The sequence below is a fragment of the Pongo abelii genome, chromosome Y, assembly GCF_028885655.2.
Source record: "Pongo abelii isolate AG06213 chromosome Y, NHGRI_mPonAbe1-v2.0_pri, whole genome shotgun sequence".
NCBI lineage: Eukaryota > Metazoa > Chordata > Mammalia > Primates > Hominidae > Pongo > Pongo abelii.
In genome coordinates, this window is record NC_072009.2 from 16,670,350 (window position 1) to 16,692,479 (window position 22,130).

Below are 22,130 nucleotides of genomic sequence, written 5' to 3' on the forward strand. Positions count from 1 at the left end.
TAATTTTTGTACCAATATTTTAATCTTCTCTCAATTTTGTATTTAAAAATACATAGACTCTTAATTCTCATTCCTAAACATGTCTATCCCATGGATTGCATTCGACTTCACTTACAGAAATGGTGTCAAATTCTGGAATTTTATGAAAGGTTTATATTTGCTGGCTTATTCATTCCCTCAACAAATATTTATTGAGAGTTATGGTTTATCAAGCACTGTGCAACATGCTTAAGATACAGCATTTAAAAATCCAACATTAATGTGGCTAAAGAGGTAAGTGGAGCCTATGAGGAGGCAAGGAGGCAAGTCAACAGGTAGTGATAATTCAGCAAGGTAAATTAATGCCATAAACAGACAACACAGTACACAATGGTTTCGTGTTAACCTCATTTATACAAACTGAGAGAGGCATTGAGCTTATCCTGGTCAAATTTTTAAATTTAATGTGTTAAAAAAATCTTATAACATAAACATAAATTAAGAATTTTCCTGAATAGAACTCACTGGTCAAATTGGCCTCACATGTCTCTTCTATAAACAAAACTCCAGACTATTTGGCAATGTCTAAATAATTCTTGGTAAAAAGAATTCATAGGGGATGACCCAAAATTTCATACACGTAAATTTTCAACCTCATGGAAAATTAGTAGAAAGACAACTTTACATTTACCAGAGCTCAGAAAGTATATCCCATGCTACCACGTGAAAAAAAAAGTTAATATAAAAGCACATTGCAGTTGAAACAGAGTTTAACTAAAATAATGAATAGAAAGATTGGGTTATAAAAAGATGTGATTCCAAAGAATAGTTCACAAACAAAACACACACACACACACACACACACACAAACACACTGCACAGGGTTGTGTGTGCCTGTAATTCCAGCTACTGAGCAGGCTCAAATGGGAGTATTTGAACCTAGGAGTTCAAGCCTGCAGTGAGCTATGATGATGCCAAAGCAATCCAGTGTGGACAACAGAGTGAGACCCTGCCTCAAAATTTAAAAAAAATACAGAAAAAAAATGATAACTGCCTGAAGTGAAGGATACCATGTCTATTATTTATATATTTGTTTATTTTTATATTTATTTTTGAGTTGAAGTCTCGCTCTGTCACCCACACTAGGGTGCGTGGTGCAATCTCAGGTCACTTCAGACTCAGCCTACCAGGTTCAAACAATTCTCATGCCTCAGCCTCTAAAGTAACTGTAAGGTACTATAGGTGTGCACCACCATGTCTGGCTAATTTTCATATTTTTGGTAGAGATCAGGTTTCCTGGTGTTGCCCAGGCTGGTCTTGAACTCCTAGCCTAAAGTGATCTGAATTTCTTGGCCTCCAAAAATGCTGAGTTACAAGCTTGAGCCACAGCTCCCAACATTTGTTTATTTTGTAGAGTGGCAAATGACTTCGTGGTAAAGATTTTGCCATGAAGATTGGTTTCTTTATCATTTGAGAACTGGGCAATATTTACTTGTTTTATTTTGCACTTTATATTATCTAACTGGTCTGTTTATATTAAACATGTACAAGTGTACATGTGTGTTGCTGCATGACTATCAATATAAAATCCCTACTTACAAATTTCCTTGTACATTAGGAAACTAGAAGTGCAGAACAAAGTTATCTGAAACAATATTTAACAGCAAAATGTAAGAAATCACGTAACTGTGCACACAAAAAAGAGCTGATAGAAAAAAGAGCACCCATAGTGGATATCATTAATACTAATGTTAAATTTAAACTAGTTACATTAAATTTCATGCAAATGTAGTAAAAGTATATGGACCCTCACGGTAATAAAAATGACCAAATTTTACTTAGTTTTACTTTCAAATATAGATGCTAATGTGGTAGTTTTCTTTACTTTAAATTGTATATAGTATAAACAAGCAAGTTCAGCTTTGTTACTGGAAATAGCAATAATGCTGAGATAAGTAAATTCTAACAGGTTAGAAAATAAAACAAAGATAAGAAGGTTAAAATCCACCATCTCAATTCATCACGTTGAGGGGAGAACAAAAAGCCAGCTCCTGAGTTAATGGAAATAAATATTTCTGCCAAAGTCTGGGTACAGCTATAAAGGGTCACAAAAATTATCATCTCTGAATGACTTCGGCTTTCTTACTCATTGAGAAACTTTATGCTCTAAAATTATAAACAGAGTATTTGCTGTTTCAAATGTTATCAGTGAAGACAAAACTTAGCACTCTTGCCCGGCTGATTAATGTCACTTTCCATAGAAGAAAAACTGTTTTCCAGCCTAGGTGCATAGCTTCAAATAACAGGCATTTGCTCTCAAATTTCCACACAAATGTCAACTTGTGATCTGCAAGGAATAAAGACACTGGGTTCTCTCACAGTCTAAACATAATGTTTTGGCCTTTCATACATAGGCGTACTTTACCTTCAACCTATTGAAACTCTGCTCTGTTTAAACATCTACTCACCACCTTTATCATAAATCCTACAGTACCTCCTTTTATTATTTAATTGCCCCAGTCAATGCAATTTTATCAGACTATAGGTTTGTCCTGTGTAGTCATAGACTAGCTGGATTAAGTCACAGAATTTCTCTGTCTAGCTCTTTTTCCCATACCTAAATGCAACTGGAAAAAATGTCTAATATGCCTAGAATCCCCAGAAATAAATCACATTTTCTGATTTTGCAAAATTGATTGCTACATACAATACTCATTTGAGAGAAGTACCATTTCTCAAGTGACTGATATAAAAATGGTAATCTCCATAATAATTTGTATTCTATTTTTTTTTAAATGTGGATTTTTTTGGCCGGGCACAGTGGCTCACAGCTGTAATCCCAGCACTTTAGGAGGCCGAGGCGGGTGGATCACAAGGTCAGGAGATCGAGACCATCCTGGCTATCACGGTGAAACTCCGTCTCCACTAAAAATACAAAAAATTAGCCGGGCCGGTGGCAGGTACCTGTAGTCCCAGCTACTACTTGGGAGGCTGAGGCAGCAGAATGGCGTGAACACGGGAGTCAGAGTTTGCAGTGAGCCGAGACATGCCACTGCACTCCAGCCTGAGAGCCAGAGCGAGACTCCGTCTCAAAAAAAAAAAAAAAATCCACATTTTTTGTGTGGATTTTTTTTTTTTTTTTTTTTTTTCTGAGACGGAATCTCACTCTGTCGCTCAGGCTGGAGTGCAGTGGCATGTCTCCGCTCACTGCAAACTCATCCTCCCAGGTTCACACCATTCTGCTGCCTCAGCCTCCCGAGTAGCTGGGACTGCTGGCGCACGCCACTACCCCCGGCTAATTATTTGTATTTTTTTTTTTTTAGTATAGACAGGGTTTCCCGTGTTAGCCAGGATGGTCTCGATCTCCTTACCTCGTGATCCTCCCGCCTTGGCCTCCCAAAGGACAGGGATTACAGGCGTGAGCCACCGTGCCTGGCTGGATGATGATGATGATGATGATGATGATGATGATGATGATGATGATGATGAAGAATTTTTTTTCTTTTTTGCCAGGCAAGGTGGCTCACGCCTGTAATCCTAGCACTTTAGGAGGCTGAGGCACGTGTATCTCAAATGAGACCAGCCTGGCTAACATGGTGAAAGTCCATCTTTACTAACAATCCAAAAACTTTGCCAGGTCTGGTGGCCTATGCCTGTAGTCCCAGCTACTCAGGAGGCAGGAGAATCACCTCCAGGAGGGGGAGGTTGCAGAGAGCCAAAATTGCACCATTGCACTTCAGCGTGGGCCAGAGATCCAGAATCTGTTTCCAAAAAAGGAAAATACAGTAAAATAAATGTGGTTTTTTTTGAAAACATAATAAGCCAGTTTTTATGTTCTTTCTGAAATTTGTATCTGTATGTATTCTTTCCACACAAAAAGTAGTATATAGACTAGCTTATTCAAATGTTTCAACTATATTTGAATTTTATTTGCACAACTGTCTGAATAATTCTAATACTCCAGATTAAAGTTAGAATATGTATATTTTACCGTTTGTTCTGTTTTTTTTAACTCTTTTAAGTCTGAGCATAATAACTGGCTAAAAAGATTTCTGTAGGGCCTTGTTTCTGCTAACATTATTTTCTTGGCTCTATTTTATCTAAGTTCATTATGCATGCAGAATTTGCATTGTCTTCAAAAATGACTTCTGAAAGCCTTCCATGGCCCTGTTACATCACTAACCATAATGGGGTAACGGGGACCATATTTACCCTCCCAGGTTAAATAACTATAAAATTAGACAGAAATATAAACCAAAGATTTTTCTACATTCAATTCCAGGCAGCACCAAATGATACTTTCTCAGAAAAGATGAACAAAGACCGTATAAGGACGAACCCTGCTTATCACCAGGCCATAACTTAGGGGGTGTTCCTCGATTGAGAAGATTAAAATCAGAGTTCAACTATATCAAGAAAGCTAGAATCTGTAAAACAAAATGCCAGAAAATAAAAGAGGACTTACACAAAAAAGAAAACCCCAGAGAGGCAAAAGAGTTCATGCAGGCCTTCTGCTGGCTGTTAACCTGCATATCCATGTGAGAATATTATCTGAAGCTTAAAAGAAAGCACTGGAACAAAACTATTCCCTGTATATGCATCTATAATGTTGATTGGGCAGAGTATTTTGACTTTGGTTCTGGGTAAGCAGCATAGCATGTTCCTCATATTATTTCTTTAGCTATACTCAATATCAGAAATGTATGAGGGTGCCTTAATGGCTTAGGTTTTAGTCGTTTTAAGAGCCTGTGGTGAGACTTTGCTGAGGTTTAGTGTACTGAGTAGGCCTGTACTCAGGGTCCTGGGTACCATCAGAAGACAGCAGCTGTGGCAGCTGCAGTGGGCAGGTCAGTCCTAGGGGTCCTAGGCAGCATGGAGGGGCCCCACTGTGGTGCGTGTGGGCTAGGTGGGCCAGTCTTGAGTCCCCCATGTGGTACATGTGGGTGGCTATAGTGGCAGTAGCAGCTTAGGTTCTGGACTGTGGGTCCTGACATGACACGCACTGGTGTGTGGTTGTCTTGCTGCTAAGGGGCTGGGAGGAGTTGGTGCCTCAGTGGCAGCATCCTCAGGCAGGTATTTCCCACATTCTATGGATCACACATTTTTGTTCCCTATGTTTTGACACAGCCTCTCAAATATGCTGGAATGCCTGTTCTCTAGTGTATAGGATGCTGCATGATTTCCATCACCATGGACCCAGCCACATTGCTGCATCCAGCTGACATTGTGACACTGAGGCCTCTGGGTGGACAAGAGGGCATGTCAGCAAGGACCCTGGAATGGAGATGCAGGGGATATTGGACCCCTGGGCAAAAGGCTCTGTGATGTAGCTTCTAGACAACCCTTTGCCCAATATCACCCTCAATATAGGGCCATGCACCAGAAGTATGGGCCTCTGTGGGCATGGGGTCTTGCATGAGTTCCCTTTCTGGGACAATGTAGTTGTGTGGACATCAAGCAGGTCTCTGTATTAGGCTTAGGACCTGTCCTCACAGGGCCAAGGGGATTCTCTGCATCTAGGATTGCAAATGCGGTCTTTCTTTCTCCCACAGTGGAGAATTTCTTTTGGTTTTGAGACAATTCCAGCTGGCTGCCTTGGTCACTCTCTATACTGCTGCCATCCCCAGCTTTCATGCCTCAGAGAGTCACCGTCACTTCCCTGCTGAATTACAGCCTTCTCCCAAAGATGTTCCATTCAATGCGGAGTTATCTGTTTGGTATTTCGGACCTTCTTTGTGGAGAAGGTGAATCTTGAGTGACTCTAGCAACCATCTTTATCCTTTCATTATTGTTTTTTATTTTATTATCTATTTATTTATTTATTGAGATTGAGTCTTGATCTGTCACTCAGGCCGAAGTGCAGTGGAGCGATTTCAGCCCACTGCCACCTCCACTTTTTGGGTTCAAGGGATTCTCCTCTCTCAGTCTCCCAAGTAGTTGGGATTACAGGCCCCCACCACCAAGCCTGGCTAATTTTTTTGTATTTTTTTTTTTTTTGTAAAGCTGGGGTTTTGCATATTGGCCAGGCTGGTCTCAAACTCCTGACATCAGGTGATCCACCTGCCTCAGCCTCCAAAGTGCTGGGATTACAGGTGTGACCCACTATGCCTGGCCTTGTATTTATTTGTTTAAAAATATATGTCAATTATTTTTCTCTCCTTTTATCATTGTTATCTCCTTATAGTATTCCATATGTTATCATCCTGCTTCATAATGTTCCATAAGTTCCTTATGCTGTCTTCATGATTCCTTATTTTTCTCTTTCATTTTTATCCTCCAATTTGATTATTTTCAAAGACTTGGCTTAATTTTGCTTATCCTTTATTCTGCTTGATCCAGTTTACTGTTTGGTCTCTCTATTTAATTTTTGATGTAGCTTCCTGTATTTTTTACTTCTTTGCTTTCTGTTTGATACCTTGAAATATTGTCTACCTCTTTGTTAAACTTCTCAGTTTTTAAATGCATTACTCTCCAGACTTCTAGTAATACCTTAGTGCTTTTTGTTTTGATTTCCCTGTCAGGGACACTACATACTTTCATTTTATCAGAGTCTGATTCTGTTCATTTCTTTTGTTCTTTACCTCAGAACATATTTTCCTCTCCACTGCACTCCCTCACTGCCTTGCCCTCCTGTACCCACTACCACCAGCCCCATTTTTCTTGACTATGAGTTGGTTTCTGCAAGTCGGTGAAGACAACCATCTTTCACTGTTTTCCTTAACTCATCCTACATAGGAAATTTCATCTCCTTATCAGTGCAACCAGAGATTCCAGGTGCTTCTCAATTCTGTGATTTTCCAACTCACTGTCTTTCTTCTTATGCCCCCCTGGATTGTAGGATGTGTGAAATCATACTATTCCTTTGACACAGGCAAGATAGTAGCCAGACCCCTGATATGCAGGTAAAAGGTTTTAGGATTAGATGTATATTACTTGTGGACAAGCTTAGATTGAGAGTTTATGTCCAAGTAGTTCTACCTTATGCCAAGAATAGTGTCCATGACTGACACTGCGCAGTCATTCATTATGCTCACTCTGAATCTGGACAGATAGCCACTGAATATTTACAACTTTGACAATTTTGTTCTCTGTGATATAGGAGACTCAGAATAGAGTCCCATTCACTTGCAGAAGTAGACAATTTAGGACATTCCCTTAGATACAGGCTGTAAAATTTGTGACGCATGATGTATGCAGAAGCTACTTCCAGGGAAGTTCTACAGACATTGATTTCTCACCACAGCAAGCCAGGGAGAAGGTAGTGCAGACTGCCTGCTTTCTCATTCTTCATTGCCAAAGTCACACACATTTCTTCCAGGAAGAAACTGCAAGGCAGATTTCTTGCTGTGGCAAGGCACAGACGAAAGGAAGAAAACCTGAGAGGTGTTCACTGTCACATTTATACTTTACCAAAAATCTGTCCAGGGAGAATAGCAGGTGGGATTTGTTGCTAGAACAAGCCTATGAAGCAAGCTTGCTATGTCTGGTGACAGAAGGGGAGTGCTATCTCTTCCATTCAGGATTTCAGAGATCTAACTGCCTGATTTTCTCTAGCGAGTAATGGCAGAAATTGCTATTAGAACAAGCCAGGGAAGAAAATGTGGGAAGTGCTTTTCTTCCCATTTAGGCTTGGAAGTATTCTGACTCTCTGCCTCTTTCCAGATAGAGACTGCAGGAAATTTTGCCAGAGCAAGTCAGGGAAAATGTCTTAGGGAGTCATGTCTGTCTCTGTTTTGCTCATAGAGGTCTGTCTCCAGCCTACTTTGAGAGAATAATTGCAGAAATCACTGAAGGAAGTGAAAGAAGGCACAGTGATTGTCATTATTCTCATTTAGTCTTTCAGTAGTATTTTTTCTAGCCTACTTCCAAGGAGAGATTTCAGAGATATATTACTAAAGCAAACTAGGGAAGAAGGGACTAGAAGTACTGAGACCTTTCTTCCTGCTCCTGAAGACTTTAAACCTCTTTCCAGGGAGAGAAAATAGGCTTTCCTTGGAGAGAAAATAGGCTTTCCTTGATCACTGAAGGAAGCCAGGGAAGAAGGCACAGGGATTGATGTCCTTTCCTTTAGGCTCCACAAGCTTTATTCTTTGTTTGTTTGTTTGTTTACAGTAGAGATTACAACCTTGGTTACAACTCCCCTGGGCCATAATTCTCTTCATCCTGGTACTCTTTTTTTAGAGGGGAATATATTTTTCAGTGCAAAATGTTTCTCCCAAGCCTAGTGCGAAAGTCAGCTCTATTTAACTCTTTTTTTTTTTTTCTTTGGTGAACTTTAGTCCTTTACTCCTGATCTGAAACATTCTTTTTCATGGCTGTCTTTCTTTATAGGAAACTCATTTCCTTGCATTTAGGTTGGATATCTATTCTTCCTGAATCCCCTGCTAGTAGAAATTATTTTCTGGCTGACTGGGCTTAAGTCAGGAAATACTGACTTCCTGATATCCCTGAGTACGAAATTATTTTCTTACTTCATAGGGTGAAAGCTTTTTGTTTTTTCTCTTGCTTTGTTTTCGCAATAGGGATTATTACCTAGCTTTCTGAGCTTAAAGTGTTTTTTTTTTTTTTTTTTTTTTTTTTTTTGCTATTACCTCTTGGTGGGAATTGCTCTTTGACTCCTGGAGTGAAAATCTCTTCTACCTTTTCTACACTCACCTAATAGGGATTATTCTCTGACTCTGTGCTAAACAGCATATCTTTTCGTTGTTGTTGTTTTATTGGTGATTAATCCCAGACTTTACGGGATAGAAATATCTTTTTAGTGGATGTCGTATCTGAATAGAAATTATTCCCCAATTTTTGGGATAGTATTCTTTTCTCTGACTATTGTACTTCAATGGGATGTATTCCATGCCTCCTGGGGTAGAAAATTCTTCTTATTCTGCTCCTTGGTTGATTTTCTGATCGAAGACTTTTCCCTGGACTCCTGGTTTGGAAATTTCTGGCCTTATTTGCTTAGCAGGAAAAAAAAATCCTGGCTCTATTTCCTGTGTAGAGATTTCCTCACTCCTGGAGTGAAAACCTGTTTTTGCTGGCTCTGTTTCATAAGAGAAATTATTTTCCTGATTGGATTCATGTCTTTCCAGATCTCCTCCTTGAGTAAAAATTATTCTCTCACTTTTTGCTTTGAAAGACCTTCGTTCTTGCTCTCTTATCAAGTGGAATTTATTCCTTGGCACCTGAGCTGTAAGTCACTCTTATTAGCTCTCTTTTCTGACTCTCTGGCTAGATATATCTTCTTTCTGGTCTCTTTGTTAACAGGTAAAATTTTCTGACTACTTGATTGTCCCTCTCTCTCCTAAGTGAGAATAATTCTTATGCGATTCTGAGTTCTTAGTCACTTCTTCTTGGTTCCCTGTCCTAAATTAATATTATTCTCTGAATCCTTGGACTCAACTTCTTTTTTTTTTTCCTTTGTTCTTTTCTCTGAGATAAATATTAAATAAGCTCTCTGGTGAAAGGCTGTTTTTCTACTTCTTTTCATGATTGAAGATTATTTCCTGGCTCCCTGGGATAGAAGTTTGTCATCCCTCACTCTTTTTTCTGATTTGAAATTTTTATCTGACATTTGGGCTCAATATTCTTATTTCTGATCTATTTCCTGATATGGATTATAACCTGAGTTCATTTAAAATCCTTACTTCTCTCTCTTTAAAAAAATAATAATGATTATTCTAACTTTCTTATGTAGAAGTCCTTCTTATGGGCTCTCTCTTTCCCGAGTGGCATTTATTCCTAATGTGCAAAAAGTATTTTCCTCCTGGTGTTTCCCTTACTAGAGATTACTGTCTGACTCCAGGAGATGCACATTTTCTTATTTTGTTTTGTTTTTCTTAATCTTGTTTTTCCCTTATTACAGATTATTCCAATTTTCTGAAGATTATTTCCTGATACATTAGTTGGAAATCTCATTTTCCTGGCTCTTTTTCTTCATTGAGTATTATTCCCTGTCTCCTAGCATGACATTTTCATTTCTCAGGTTATAATTTTTCTCATGTTTATTCCCTGACTCCCTGGGGTTGCAAGTCTCTCTTGCCTTGCTCTCTAATCTGACTGGAAATTGTTTCCTGATTTCCAAGTCTGCAACTCCTTTTTTGTCGGCTTCGCTTCATGTTTGAGATTATTCCTGTACGTTCTGTGTTGTATACCCTTCTTCCTAAGAGGGGCTCATTCTCTGACATTTTTGGCTTGAATTTTCCTCTTGGATGTCTATCCTCAAGTAAAATTTTTTCCCTGACTCTCTATGCTAACCATCTTTTTTTGCTAGCTACTCCCTGAGTGGGGTTTTCCCTGATTCCATTGACTGGGTTCCCTTTTTTCTAGCCTCTTTCCTGAGTGGAGATTATTTCCTGATTCCCTATGTTGGAGACCTTTTTTCCTTAACAGGAATTTTCCCATCTTTCTGGCCTGTCAGAAAGTTTATCTCTATCTTAATCTACCTCTATCTCTATCTAACTCTATCTCTATCTATCTTTCTCTCTTGCTACCTCTCGCTCTAATATCCACGGAAGCTCTTTGACAGCTTTCTCTTCTTTACTTGGATTGTTGTCTCTCCCATGGAAGTCTCATTGCCAACTAAAACCCACCTTCTTGAACTCTTGTGGACTTTCGGCTTTGTTTACTCTGCATAACTTGTTGTTGGTATGCATTTTTCAAGGAAAATTTGGAACTTCAAAGATCTTTGAGAAACAACATCTCCCTATACTGGTGCCTCTTTGATGTCTTCCTTCTTATTATTCATGTTTCTTGTTTCTCCTCTCACCACCTTCAATCTTCCTTTTACCTTCCTTGAATTCTTTGACATATCCTCCTTCAAACCTCTCATCATCCGTTCTTCTATCTACCCCTAAACAAGCCTGTTCCTTCCTATTTCAGGCTTTCAACTCTCTATAGTCAACAGAAATTTAGGCTGACTAAATCAGATGCTCTTGAGGGACTTGAGTATCTTCTCTATCCTCCAAGAAATTATTGGCCTGAAGTTGAAATGAAAAAATGGCTAATTAGAAGAGATAGACTATTGTTATCTACCCAGCCTTTGGAGACATGCAGACTGGAACTAGATGTATTCTGTGCCTAAAATATAGTCCTCTGGCTTCATAGATAAAATATTAGGACAAAATAGTATCACAAAATTCTTCTTCACCAATGCAGACAAAAGGTATTAGACCTCCTATTGAATAGGTAACCTTGTCTCATTTTCCAGAAGAACAATTTAGATACAACATAAAATGGATATAAACTCAGTGAGTTTCATATTACTCTATTGCCTCATTCATGACTAAATTTTAGGAGAGCTATAAAATCTGTTTTCCTCTATCTATATTTTTGTGCATATATGCTATATGTGTGTGATATATATCTACGCCTGGATATTATTACCAAGTTAATTTTTAATATCACTTAAAAGGATGCTATTCAAATTGGCTTAGAGACAAATGATCACTATTGTGAATTACATACTCCTAATAATCCTAGAAATATATATTCAAGTTAACATGACTCATGGAAATATTTAGTAAATAAGATTAGTTTAAAATTGTTTAATACAAACAGCTACATGTTACAAATTGTTATTATTAAATATAAAAAGACATTTGTGGGCCAGGTATAGTGGCTCATGCCTTTAATCCCAGCACTTTGGCAGGCCAAGGCAGGTGGATCATCTGGGGTCAGGAGTTTGAGGCCAGCCTGGCCAACATTACAAAACCCCATCTCTACTAGAAATACAAAAATTAGCCAGGAATGGCGGTACACACCTGTAATCCCAGCTACTTGGGAGGCTGATACAGGAGAATTGCTTGAACCCAGGAGGCAGGGGTTAAAGTGAGCCGAGATCATGCCACTGCAGTCCAGCCTGGGTGAGAGGGTGAGAATTAGTCTCAAAAAAAAAAAGAGAATGCATTTGTCATTTGTGTCCTTCTTGGATTTACTAATTTACTAGTTCAGCTGTGTTATGTTCACCGGACATTTAAGATTTTATAAACATTTATATGGCAATTGAGTCATTTCTGAAGTTCAGTAAGAATGCATTCCCCTTTCAACAGAACCTAATTAGAACCCGTTTTTTTTTTTTTTTACAAAGCCTTGTCTGAAATGTCAAATATATTTAAGAATGATTTGCATAAAATCAGAGATAACTAGGCAGCTTTAAGAAGTATAATCTGAAACTAATTATATAAAGTTCTGACAAAGTAAACTGGAAAGGACTCTGTGGCTAGGCTTGGTGGTTCACACCTGTAATCCCAGCACATTCAGAGGCAAAGGTGGGAGAATCATTTAAGCCCAGAAGTTCAAGCCTAACCTAGGCAACATGGTAAAACTCCATCTCCAAAATCAAACAAACAGGCAAACAAATAACATACAAAATTAGCCAAATATGATGGTTTGTGCCTATGGTCTCAGCTACTCAGGAGGCTGAAGTGGGAGGATCACTTGAGCCCATGAGGTTGAGACTGCAGTAAGCTGGACACTGTTTCTAATTTAAAAAATAATATATATATATATATAAAAATATATATTACATATAAATATTATAATATATTTTATATACAAGTATTATAATATATATTATATATTATATATATATACACATATATATGTAAAAAATATGCCTTTGTGGTCAATGACAATTCTTAGTGCACTTAGTTAAGAAATGAGGACAAATCTGGTCAGACCAGACTTATTTTGTGAACAAGAGTCAAGAGAAGTAACTGCAGAGAGAATTTTGTTTCAATGGAAAACTAAAACCACCCATGTGAGTTGTCTTACATATTTTATTAGTCTACAATTTCAATTCTTGTTTTATCCAACATATAGCTACAACTCTCCAAACTAAAATTTCAACACTGTGTCCCCCTTTCATGATTTAACATCACTGAAAACTAAAACTGCCCAATTGTCCCCAAACCTTGTAATCTGAAGCTGGATGACTACATTATGAGAAATTTAAAAAATCATCTTCATGCCTTTAATACCTGATGCCAACACTGGAGGCATTAAAAACTGCAAACCAAGGAATTCATTAAATCATCACTGCCACCTCACACCACCATCCTTAAGCTGAACATGTGGAAGTGTCAATTGGCTGTCCTCTGGAAGGGGAAAAGGGACTTTGATTGGAAGCAATCCGGTCAGGATGACAGCACCCTCTTAAATGTTATTAGCACCCTCCTAAAGGACTATAGAGTTACTAAGCCACTTATACCATGTATAGACTCAGCAAGAGGGGTGTTTAAAATCCAGGAAGTGGCCAGGTACATTGGCTCATGCCTGTAATTCCAGCACTTTGGGAGGCCGAGGCAGGCAGATCACTAAGTCAGGAGATGGAGACCATCCCGGCCAAAATGATGAAGCCCTGTCTCTACTAAATACAAAAAATTAGGCAGGCATGGTGGTGCACGCCTGTAGTCTCAGCTACTTGGGAGGCAGGAGAATTGCTGGAACCATGGAGGCAGAGGTTCCAGTGAGCCAAGATCGTGCCACTGCAATCCAGCCTGGCAACAGAGCAAGGCTCCATCTCAAAAATAGATAAATAAATAAATAAATAAATAAATAAATAAATAAATAGACTGGGTGTGGTGTCTCACTCCTGTAATCCCAGCACTTTGGGAGGCCGAGGCGGGCAGATCATGAGGTCAGGAGATCAGGGCCATCCAGGCTAATACTGTGAAACCCTGTCTCTACTAAAAATACAAAAAATTAGCCTGGCATGGTGGCGGGCACCTGTAGTCCCAGCTACTCAGGGGGCTGAGGCAGGAGAATGGTGTGAACCCAGGAGGCAGAGCTTGCAGTGAGCAGAGATTATGCCACTGCACTCCAGCCTGGGCAACAGAGCAAGACTCCGTCTCAAGATAAATAAATAAAAAAATAAATAAATAAAAAATAAAATCCAGGAAGTGACCCCTCACCTGAACACTGTATTTGCTGATTCCTTGACCTTGGGCTTCTCAGCCTCTGGGATTACAAGAAATGTTTGTTATAAACTTCCAAGTCCAGGTATTTTCTCATAGTAATGCCTGTGGACAAAAATGATAAAAAATTATCCCATTATTCATTCAAAAGCATTATATTCCTATGACAAATGATGGAATAAGGCTTTAACTCTTGTTATATAAAGGCTTTTCCGAATTTATTGTAACTTACTGAAACAGAATCCCTATTCCAAGGTTGACAAATTGTATCTTACAGGTTACTCTTCAGTTTCCCATACTATTTAATCATTATAACAGAATGCCTCATGGAGATAATTTGGGTTAAACCATCCTAGGGACAGAATATCATAGACAGTTTGTCTTTTTTTTTTTTTTTTTTTTTTTGGACAGTGTCTCACTTTGTCACACAGGCTGAAATGCAGTGGAGTAAAAAACAGGCTCACTGCAGCATGGACCTCATGGGCTCAAGCGATTTTCCCGCCTCAGCCCCCAAGGGTCTGGGACTACACTGATACACTATCACATCCAACAATGTTTTGTCTATTTTATACAGATAAGATTTCTCCATGTTGCCCAGGCTGGTCTCAAACTCCTGAATTGAAGTGATGTGCCCATTGCAGCCACCTAAAATGCTGGGATTGAAGACCTGAGCCATCACACCTCCCTAGACAGACACTGTTTCTCGTGTTGCTACTGTGAAGACACACAAGAGTAGGGAGTTGTATCCGTTCATTTAATCCTTATGATCCTACATTATAGGTGAAATGAAAACACAACTTCATAACATAAATAACTAACCTGAGAATCAAAGTTGGTAACTTCTCCCTTTAAAATTATTTCGAACATAACCCTATAAAAATTATGAACTTATCAAAATTTTCTCATAAAAATACATCCTCCTTACAGATTAGTCTGTTAACTTTAAGAATTATGGACTGTAAAACTCTGGATCTTAATATATTTCATTTCTTCAGGTTGTAAGATCAGGAAAATTAATTGGTTTACTTATTTGGACCCAAATATTTTCATTTTTATCATTAGATGATATCTTAAACCTTTACACAATTGCCTATCAGAAACTTTATGATGTTGTTTTATGTTTTATACATTTCAGTTTCCAAAAACCATGAGGTTTAAAGAATTCCTATTCGTATCTTCACTTAAATCTGATAGTTTGAGCCTGATGGTTCATACCTGTAATCCTAGCCCTTTGGGAGGCTGAAGCGGGTGAATGAGGATTTTAAGACCAATCTGGCCAACATGGAGAAATGCTGTCTGTACTAAAAACACACACACACAAAAATAGCCAGCTGTGGTGACACAAACCTGTAAACCCAGTTACTCAGGATGCTGAGGCAGGAAAACAGCGTGAACCCAGAAGGTAGTGGTCACAGTGAGCCAAGATCCAGCTACTGCACCCCAGTTTGGGCAACAAAGCTAGACTCTGTCTAAAAAAAAAAAAAATCTGATAAAATCCCAAGCCTTCTAGATAATTTCTATTTGTAAGGACTTATTGCTAAGCCATTACTTACAACAACCATTGTCAAATATAGGAGATAATTAACATGAGTACCTCCCATGTAAAAACACTTGTTTTCCACTATTTAAACTAGGAACACTTAATTTCATTAAGCTATGTATTTAGGAAACATAGCTGGTTCAGATTTTATTTAGTTGGAAAACAATGTTTTCATCACCATTATCCCTCTTCAGTCACAGAAAGGCTTCCAGAAGACAGTTCTGGATGTCTTAAACTTTAGTATCAACCATATCTAATTATTTCCTTTTACCTACATGATTCCTCTGAATGATAAACATTTTATGGTGAGGCAGAGAGTTTTATAGTCTTTCTGAATACTTCTCAAACTTTTAAAGCTTCTAAGTTTTTAAGAGAAACACAGCCTAATTAGAAAATGTGTGCACCTTGCAAGGGAGATGTAACTTATGCCTATTTTTGCATCTATTTATATTAAAAGCTACAAAAGAAAATTTTCAACAAACACCACCATTTAATATTCTATTTAATTTTCTTGTAAGCATGTGTAGCCATAAAATCAGGCATTACACATTACAAGTATAACTTTATTCTGAAAATTTTAATAAAGTCATATAATCTAAAGAGAGTTTTCAAATAGCATTAACAATTATGAAATTACTTTGAAAAAAAATCCTTTTCATCTTAATACCTCAAAAAATTCATGGAGGAAGTTAGGATCTACCTCTCCCCCAAAATCAACATTTTGTTTTAGTGGTACTCATGAATTGATACAGAAATAACATTTTAATTTTTGATTTGCAGGCAAGGTTTGGTATGCAATAACTATTACCTTTCATTTTTTTTCTTTTTATTTTGTGAGACAGGTTTGCTTTGTTGCCCAGGCTAGAGTGCAGTGACAAGATCTGGGCTTACTGCCACCTCTGCCTCCTGGGTTCAAGCAATTCTCCTGCCTCAGCCTCCTGAGTACCAAGGTAACTATTATTTTTAATATCTCCTTTAATATCTGCTTCAGGCTCCTTTTTCACCTTGTTTTCCCTCACCACTTGCTGTAGATGCCCCATAACTTAAGCTACCGTATGCTTCACCAGGAGCAGTATGCAACCTATCCACAGAAGGTAGATTCCTTCAATCCTTTCTGCCACCGTGCTCATGACCACAGGAATATAAATCACTACAGCTCCATGAGTAACTCTCCTGATTTATGCCATATATATCTCATGTGCAGTTATAATCATAGTGACTACTTCCACTATAACTCATCCAAGGCTCTCATACAGGTTGTGCACCAGGAGAGGTCCCTGCAAGGTTGATAAAATATAGAACTTATAATGAACTACATTTAAACATTTTTAATGGTATCACTAATGCATGTATCAGTTAAAGTACTATTTGGAAAAATCTGGTTTCCTCTGTCTTCATTGACAGCATATTAATTATGCCTGAAATAGTCAAAAGGTTGTATTTAAAAGAAGTATAAGAATAGTATTTTGAAGCATAAGAAAGTTTATTTTAAAGTAAACGTTAAGTCACATTTTCTGAAAAGGAACTGAAGTTCTCACCTACATGTTCACCATATTATATTGTTAACAATTCTCAGTGTTTAAATATGTTATATTTTTCCTTTATGATTTTCCTTAAAATTGTATTGAAACAATAATCTGGTCTATTAAATATAATACTATAATTTACAAATCAAACCTGGACACATACCATAACTCTGATATGCATTTCTGTAAGAACTTCCACTGGGATATACTAAATGATTTCTACCATGGCCCCCACCATAGCCATCACAGTCACTAAATTTAAAAAAGGTTTGCTAATGTCAGCAGGAACAAATTAAGAAATCTCTTTGACAAAACCAGAAAGTATTATAGTACCTATATCCTCTAAACGATTGTTCATTCCAACTAGAATGACCATAATCATGGTATTCACAATCTCTAGATGTGGAGCATAATCTCTGGTGTCCGGGGAACTTGTATGAATTCTGCTTGCATAAGTTAAAGCACCAAATTTTAAATTATCAACTTCTATTTTCCAAAACATAAATAACTTACAACTTAAACAAAATAAATGGCCATATACTTGAATAGATATTTCTCCAACTAAAATATGCAAATGCTCAAAAAGCACATGGAACAAATAATCATAATTAGTTATTCAGAAATTGTGTTTAAAAACCAAAATGAGATACTATACTGCACACATACTGGAATGGAAATGAATTTCAAAAAGCAGGAAATATCAAGTGTTTGAGAAGATGTAAATAATTTGGAACCCTCATACAATGCTAGTTGGAATGGAAAATGATGCAGCTACTATGCAGAAATGGGGTGGTTCCTCAAGAAAATAAATACAATTATCATAGGACCAAGAAATTCCACTCACATATACCAAGAATTGAATAAATGTATGCAAACAAATATGTATATATAGAAATACTGTGGTGGAAACAAACCAAACAAAATAATGGATTAGCAGCTTGTGTAAGGAGAGAAGTGCTACAATTTAAATGAACATTCAGAGCAGCATGCAAATGAAAGGAGACAGATATAAAAAGTATTGTAGGGCCAGGCACAGTGGCTCATGCCTGTAATCCCAGCACTTTGGGAGGCTGAGGCAGGTTGATCATGAGGTCAGCAGATCAAGACCAGAGTGGCTAACACGGTGAAACCCCATCTCTACTAAAAATATAAAAAATTAGCTGGTCATGATGGCAGGCACCTGTATTCCCAGCAACTCAGGAGGCTGAGGCAGGAGAATGGCATGAACTCAGGAAGGAGAGCATGCAGTGAACCAAGATTGTGCCACTACACTCCAGCCTTGGCAACAGAGCAAGAATTCACCTCAGAAAAAAAAAATTATATATATATATATATGTATATATATTCAGGTAAATAACATCACTGTTACTGTGTAACATCACCATGTCTTAAATGGCTAAGTTTTAGTTGTTTATAAATATTTCCTAAATATGATGATCTTACAAATTCACATTTGCCTGAACTAATACAATTTAGTATTTATGTACCAAAGTAGTGCAATACAAACAATAAAAGTTGGTTTAGAAAACCTAGAAAATGGCTGGGTGCAGTGGTTCATGCCTGTAATCACAGCACTTTGGAAGGCTGAGGTGGGCAGATCATGAAGTCAAGAGATCAAGACAATCCTGGGCAACGTGGTGAAACCCCATCTCTACTAAAAATACAAAAATTCACTGGGCCTCTTGGCACACAACTGTAGTCTCAGCTACGTGGGAAGCTGAAGCAGGAGAATCATTTGAACCTGGGAGCCAGAGGTTGCAGTCAGCTGAGATTGTGCCACTGCATTCCATCCTGGCAACAGAAGAAAATCTAAAAAATAACACAAGATGGTAATGGACAGATGGGATTTTGGTGTGGATGTCTTTCTGTTTGTTAGTTTCCTTCTAACAGACAGGATCCTCAGCTGCAGGTCTGTTGGAGTTTTCTAGAGGTCGACTCCAGACGCTGTTTGTCTGGGTACCAGCAGCGGTGGCTGTAGAACAGTGGATTTTCATGAACCGTGAATGCTAAATGGTGCTGGGAAAACTGGCTAGCCATATGTAGGAAGCTGAAACTGGATCACTTTCTTACACCCTATACAAAAATTAATTCAAGATGGATTAAAGACTTAAACATTAGACCTAAAACCATAAAAACCCTGGAAGAAAACATAGGCATTACCATTCAGGACATAGGCATGGGCAAGGACTTTATGTCTAAAACACCAAAAGCAATGGCAACAAAAGCCAAAATTGACAAATGAGATCTAATTAAACTAAAGAGCTTCTCCACAGCAAAAGAAACTACCATCAGAGCGAACAGGCAACCTACAATATGGGAGAAAATGTTCGCAACCTACTCATCTGACAAAGGGCTAATATCCAGAATCTACAATGAACTCCAACAAATTTACAAGAAAAAAACAAACAACCCCATCAAAAAGTGGGCAAAGGACATGAACAGACACTTCTCAAAAGACGACATTTATTCAGCCAACAGACACATGAAAAAATGCTCATCATCACTGGCCATCAGAGAAATGCAAATCAAAACCACAATGAGATACCATGTCACACCAATTAGAATGGCAGTCATTAAAAAGTCAGGAAATGACAGGTGCTGGAGAGGATGTGGAGAAATAGGAATATTTTTCCACTGTTGGTGGGACTGTAAACTAGTTCAACCATTGTGGAAGTCAGTGTGGCGATTCCTCAGGGATCTAGAACTAGAAATACCATTTGACCCAGCCATCCCATTACTGGGTATATACCCAAAGGACTATAAATCATGCTGCTATAAAGACACATGCACACATATGTTTATTGAGGCACTATTCACAATAGCAAAGACTAAGAACAAACCCAAATATCCAACAATGATAGACTGGATTAAGAAAATGTGGCACATATACACCATGGAATACTATGCAACCATAAAAAATGATGAGTTCATGTCCTTTGTAGGGACATGGATGAAATTGGAAATCATATTCTCAGTAAACTATTGCAAGAACAAAAAACCAAACACTGCATATTCTCACTCATAGGTGAGAATTGAACAATGAGAACAGGTGGACACAGGAAGGGGAACATCACACTCTGGGGACTGTAGTGGGGTGGCGGGAGGAGGGAGGGATAGCATTAGGAGATATACCTAATGCCAAATGATGAGTTAATGGGTGCAACACACTAGCATGGCACATGTATACATATGTAACTAACCTGCACATTGTGCACATCTACCCTAAAACTTAAAGTATAATAATAATAAAATAAAATAAAAAAACACAAGAATCATTTTATATTAGTGTGAGAGAAAGATGTGGGATAAATGCTGGTTGAAGAGAGAGCAAAAATCTATCAGTTAAATATATAAATATAATCTAGATAAAGAAAAATATATTAGGAGAAAAATAATATATTACTGTTCATCACAGAATTGGAAAAAAACTACTTTAAAGTTCATATGGAACCAAAAAAGAGCCTGCATCAACAAGTCAATCCTAAGCCAAAAGAACAAAGCTGGAGGCATCATGCTACCTGACTTCAAAATACACTACAAGGCTACAGTAACCAAAACAGTATGGTACTGGTACCAAAACAGAGATATAGATCAATGGAACAGAACAGAGCCTTCAGAAATAAAGCTGTATATCTACAACTATCTGATCTTTGGCAAACCTGAGAAAAACAAGCAATGGGGAAATGATTCCCTATTTAATAAATGGTGCTGGGAAAACTGGCTAGCCATATGTAGAAAGCTGAAAATAGACCCCTTCCTTAAACGTTATACAAAAATTAATTCAAGATGGATTAAAGACTTAAATGCCAGACCTAAAACCATAAAAACCCTAGAAGAAAACATAGAAATTACCATTCCAGACATAGGCATGGGCAAGGACTTCATGTCTAAAACACCAAAAGCAACGGCAACAAAAGCAAATATTGACAAATGTGATCTAATTAAACTAAAGAGCTTCTGCACAGCACAAGAAACTACCATCAGAGTGAACAGGCAACCTACAATATGGGAGAAAATGTTCGCCACCTACTCATCTGACAAAGGGCTAATATCCAGAATCTACAATGAACTCCAACAAATTTAAAAGAAAAAAACAAACAACCCCATCAAAAAGTGGGCAAAGGATATGAACACACACGTCTCAAAAGATGACATTTATGCAGCCAAAAGACACATGAAAAAATGCTCATTATTACTGGCCATCAGAGAAATGCAAATCAAAACCACAATGAGATACCATGTCACACCAGTTAGAATGGCAATCATTAAAAAGTCAGGAAACAACAGGTGCTGGAGAGGATGTGGAGAAATAGGAACACTTTTCCACTGTTGGTAGGACTGTAAACTAGTTCAACCCTTGTGGGAGTCAGTGTGGTGATTCCTCAGGGATCTAGAACTAAAAATACCATTTGCCCCAGCCATCCCATTACTGGGTATATACCCAAAGGATTATAAATCATGCTGCTATAAAGACACATGCACAGGTATGTTTATTGCTGCAATGCTCACAATAGCAAAGACTTAGAACAAACCCAAATGTCCAACAATGATAGACTGGATTAAGAAAATGTGGCACGTATACGCCATGGAATACTATGCAGCCATAAAAATGATGAGTTCATGTCCTTTGTAGGGACATGGATGAAATTGGAAATCATTATTCTCAGTAAACTATCGCAAGAACAAAAAACCAAACACCGCATATTCTCTCTTATAGGTGGGAATTGAACAATGAGAACACGTGGACACAGGAAGGGGAACATCACACTCTGGGGACGGTTGTTGGGTGGGGGGATGGGGGAGGGATAGCATTAGGAGATATATCTAATGCTAAATGGCAAGTTAATGGTTGCAGCACACCAGCATGGCACATGTATATGTATGTAAATAACCTGCACATTGTGCACATGTACCCTAAAACTTAAAGTATAATAATAATAAAAAATAGTACAAAAAATGTATATATTACTGTTTATATATTTCTGGTATGAGGAAAGCCTTTTGAAAATGTATCATAAGGGTACAACAAATTCCATTCAAAGAAGCTCAAATATTTATAAAATCAACAAATGACACCTCAAAAAAATACATTATCTGTAAAGTTTGTATCAGAAATACAATTCTTACAAATCCATTATGAAATATTAATTTTTAGCTTAGGCTATGCTCAATTTT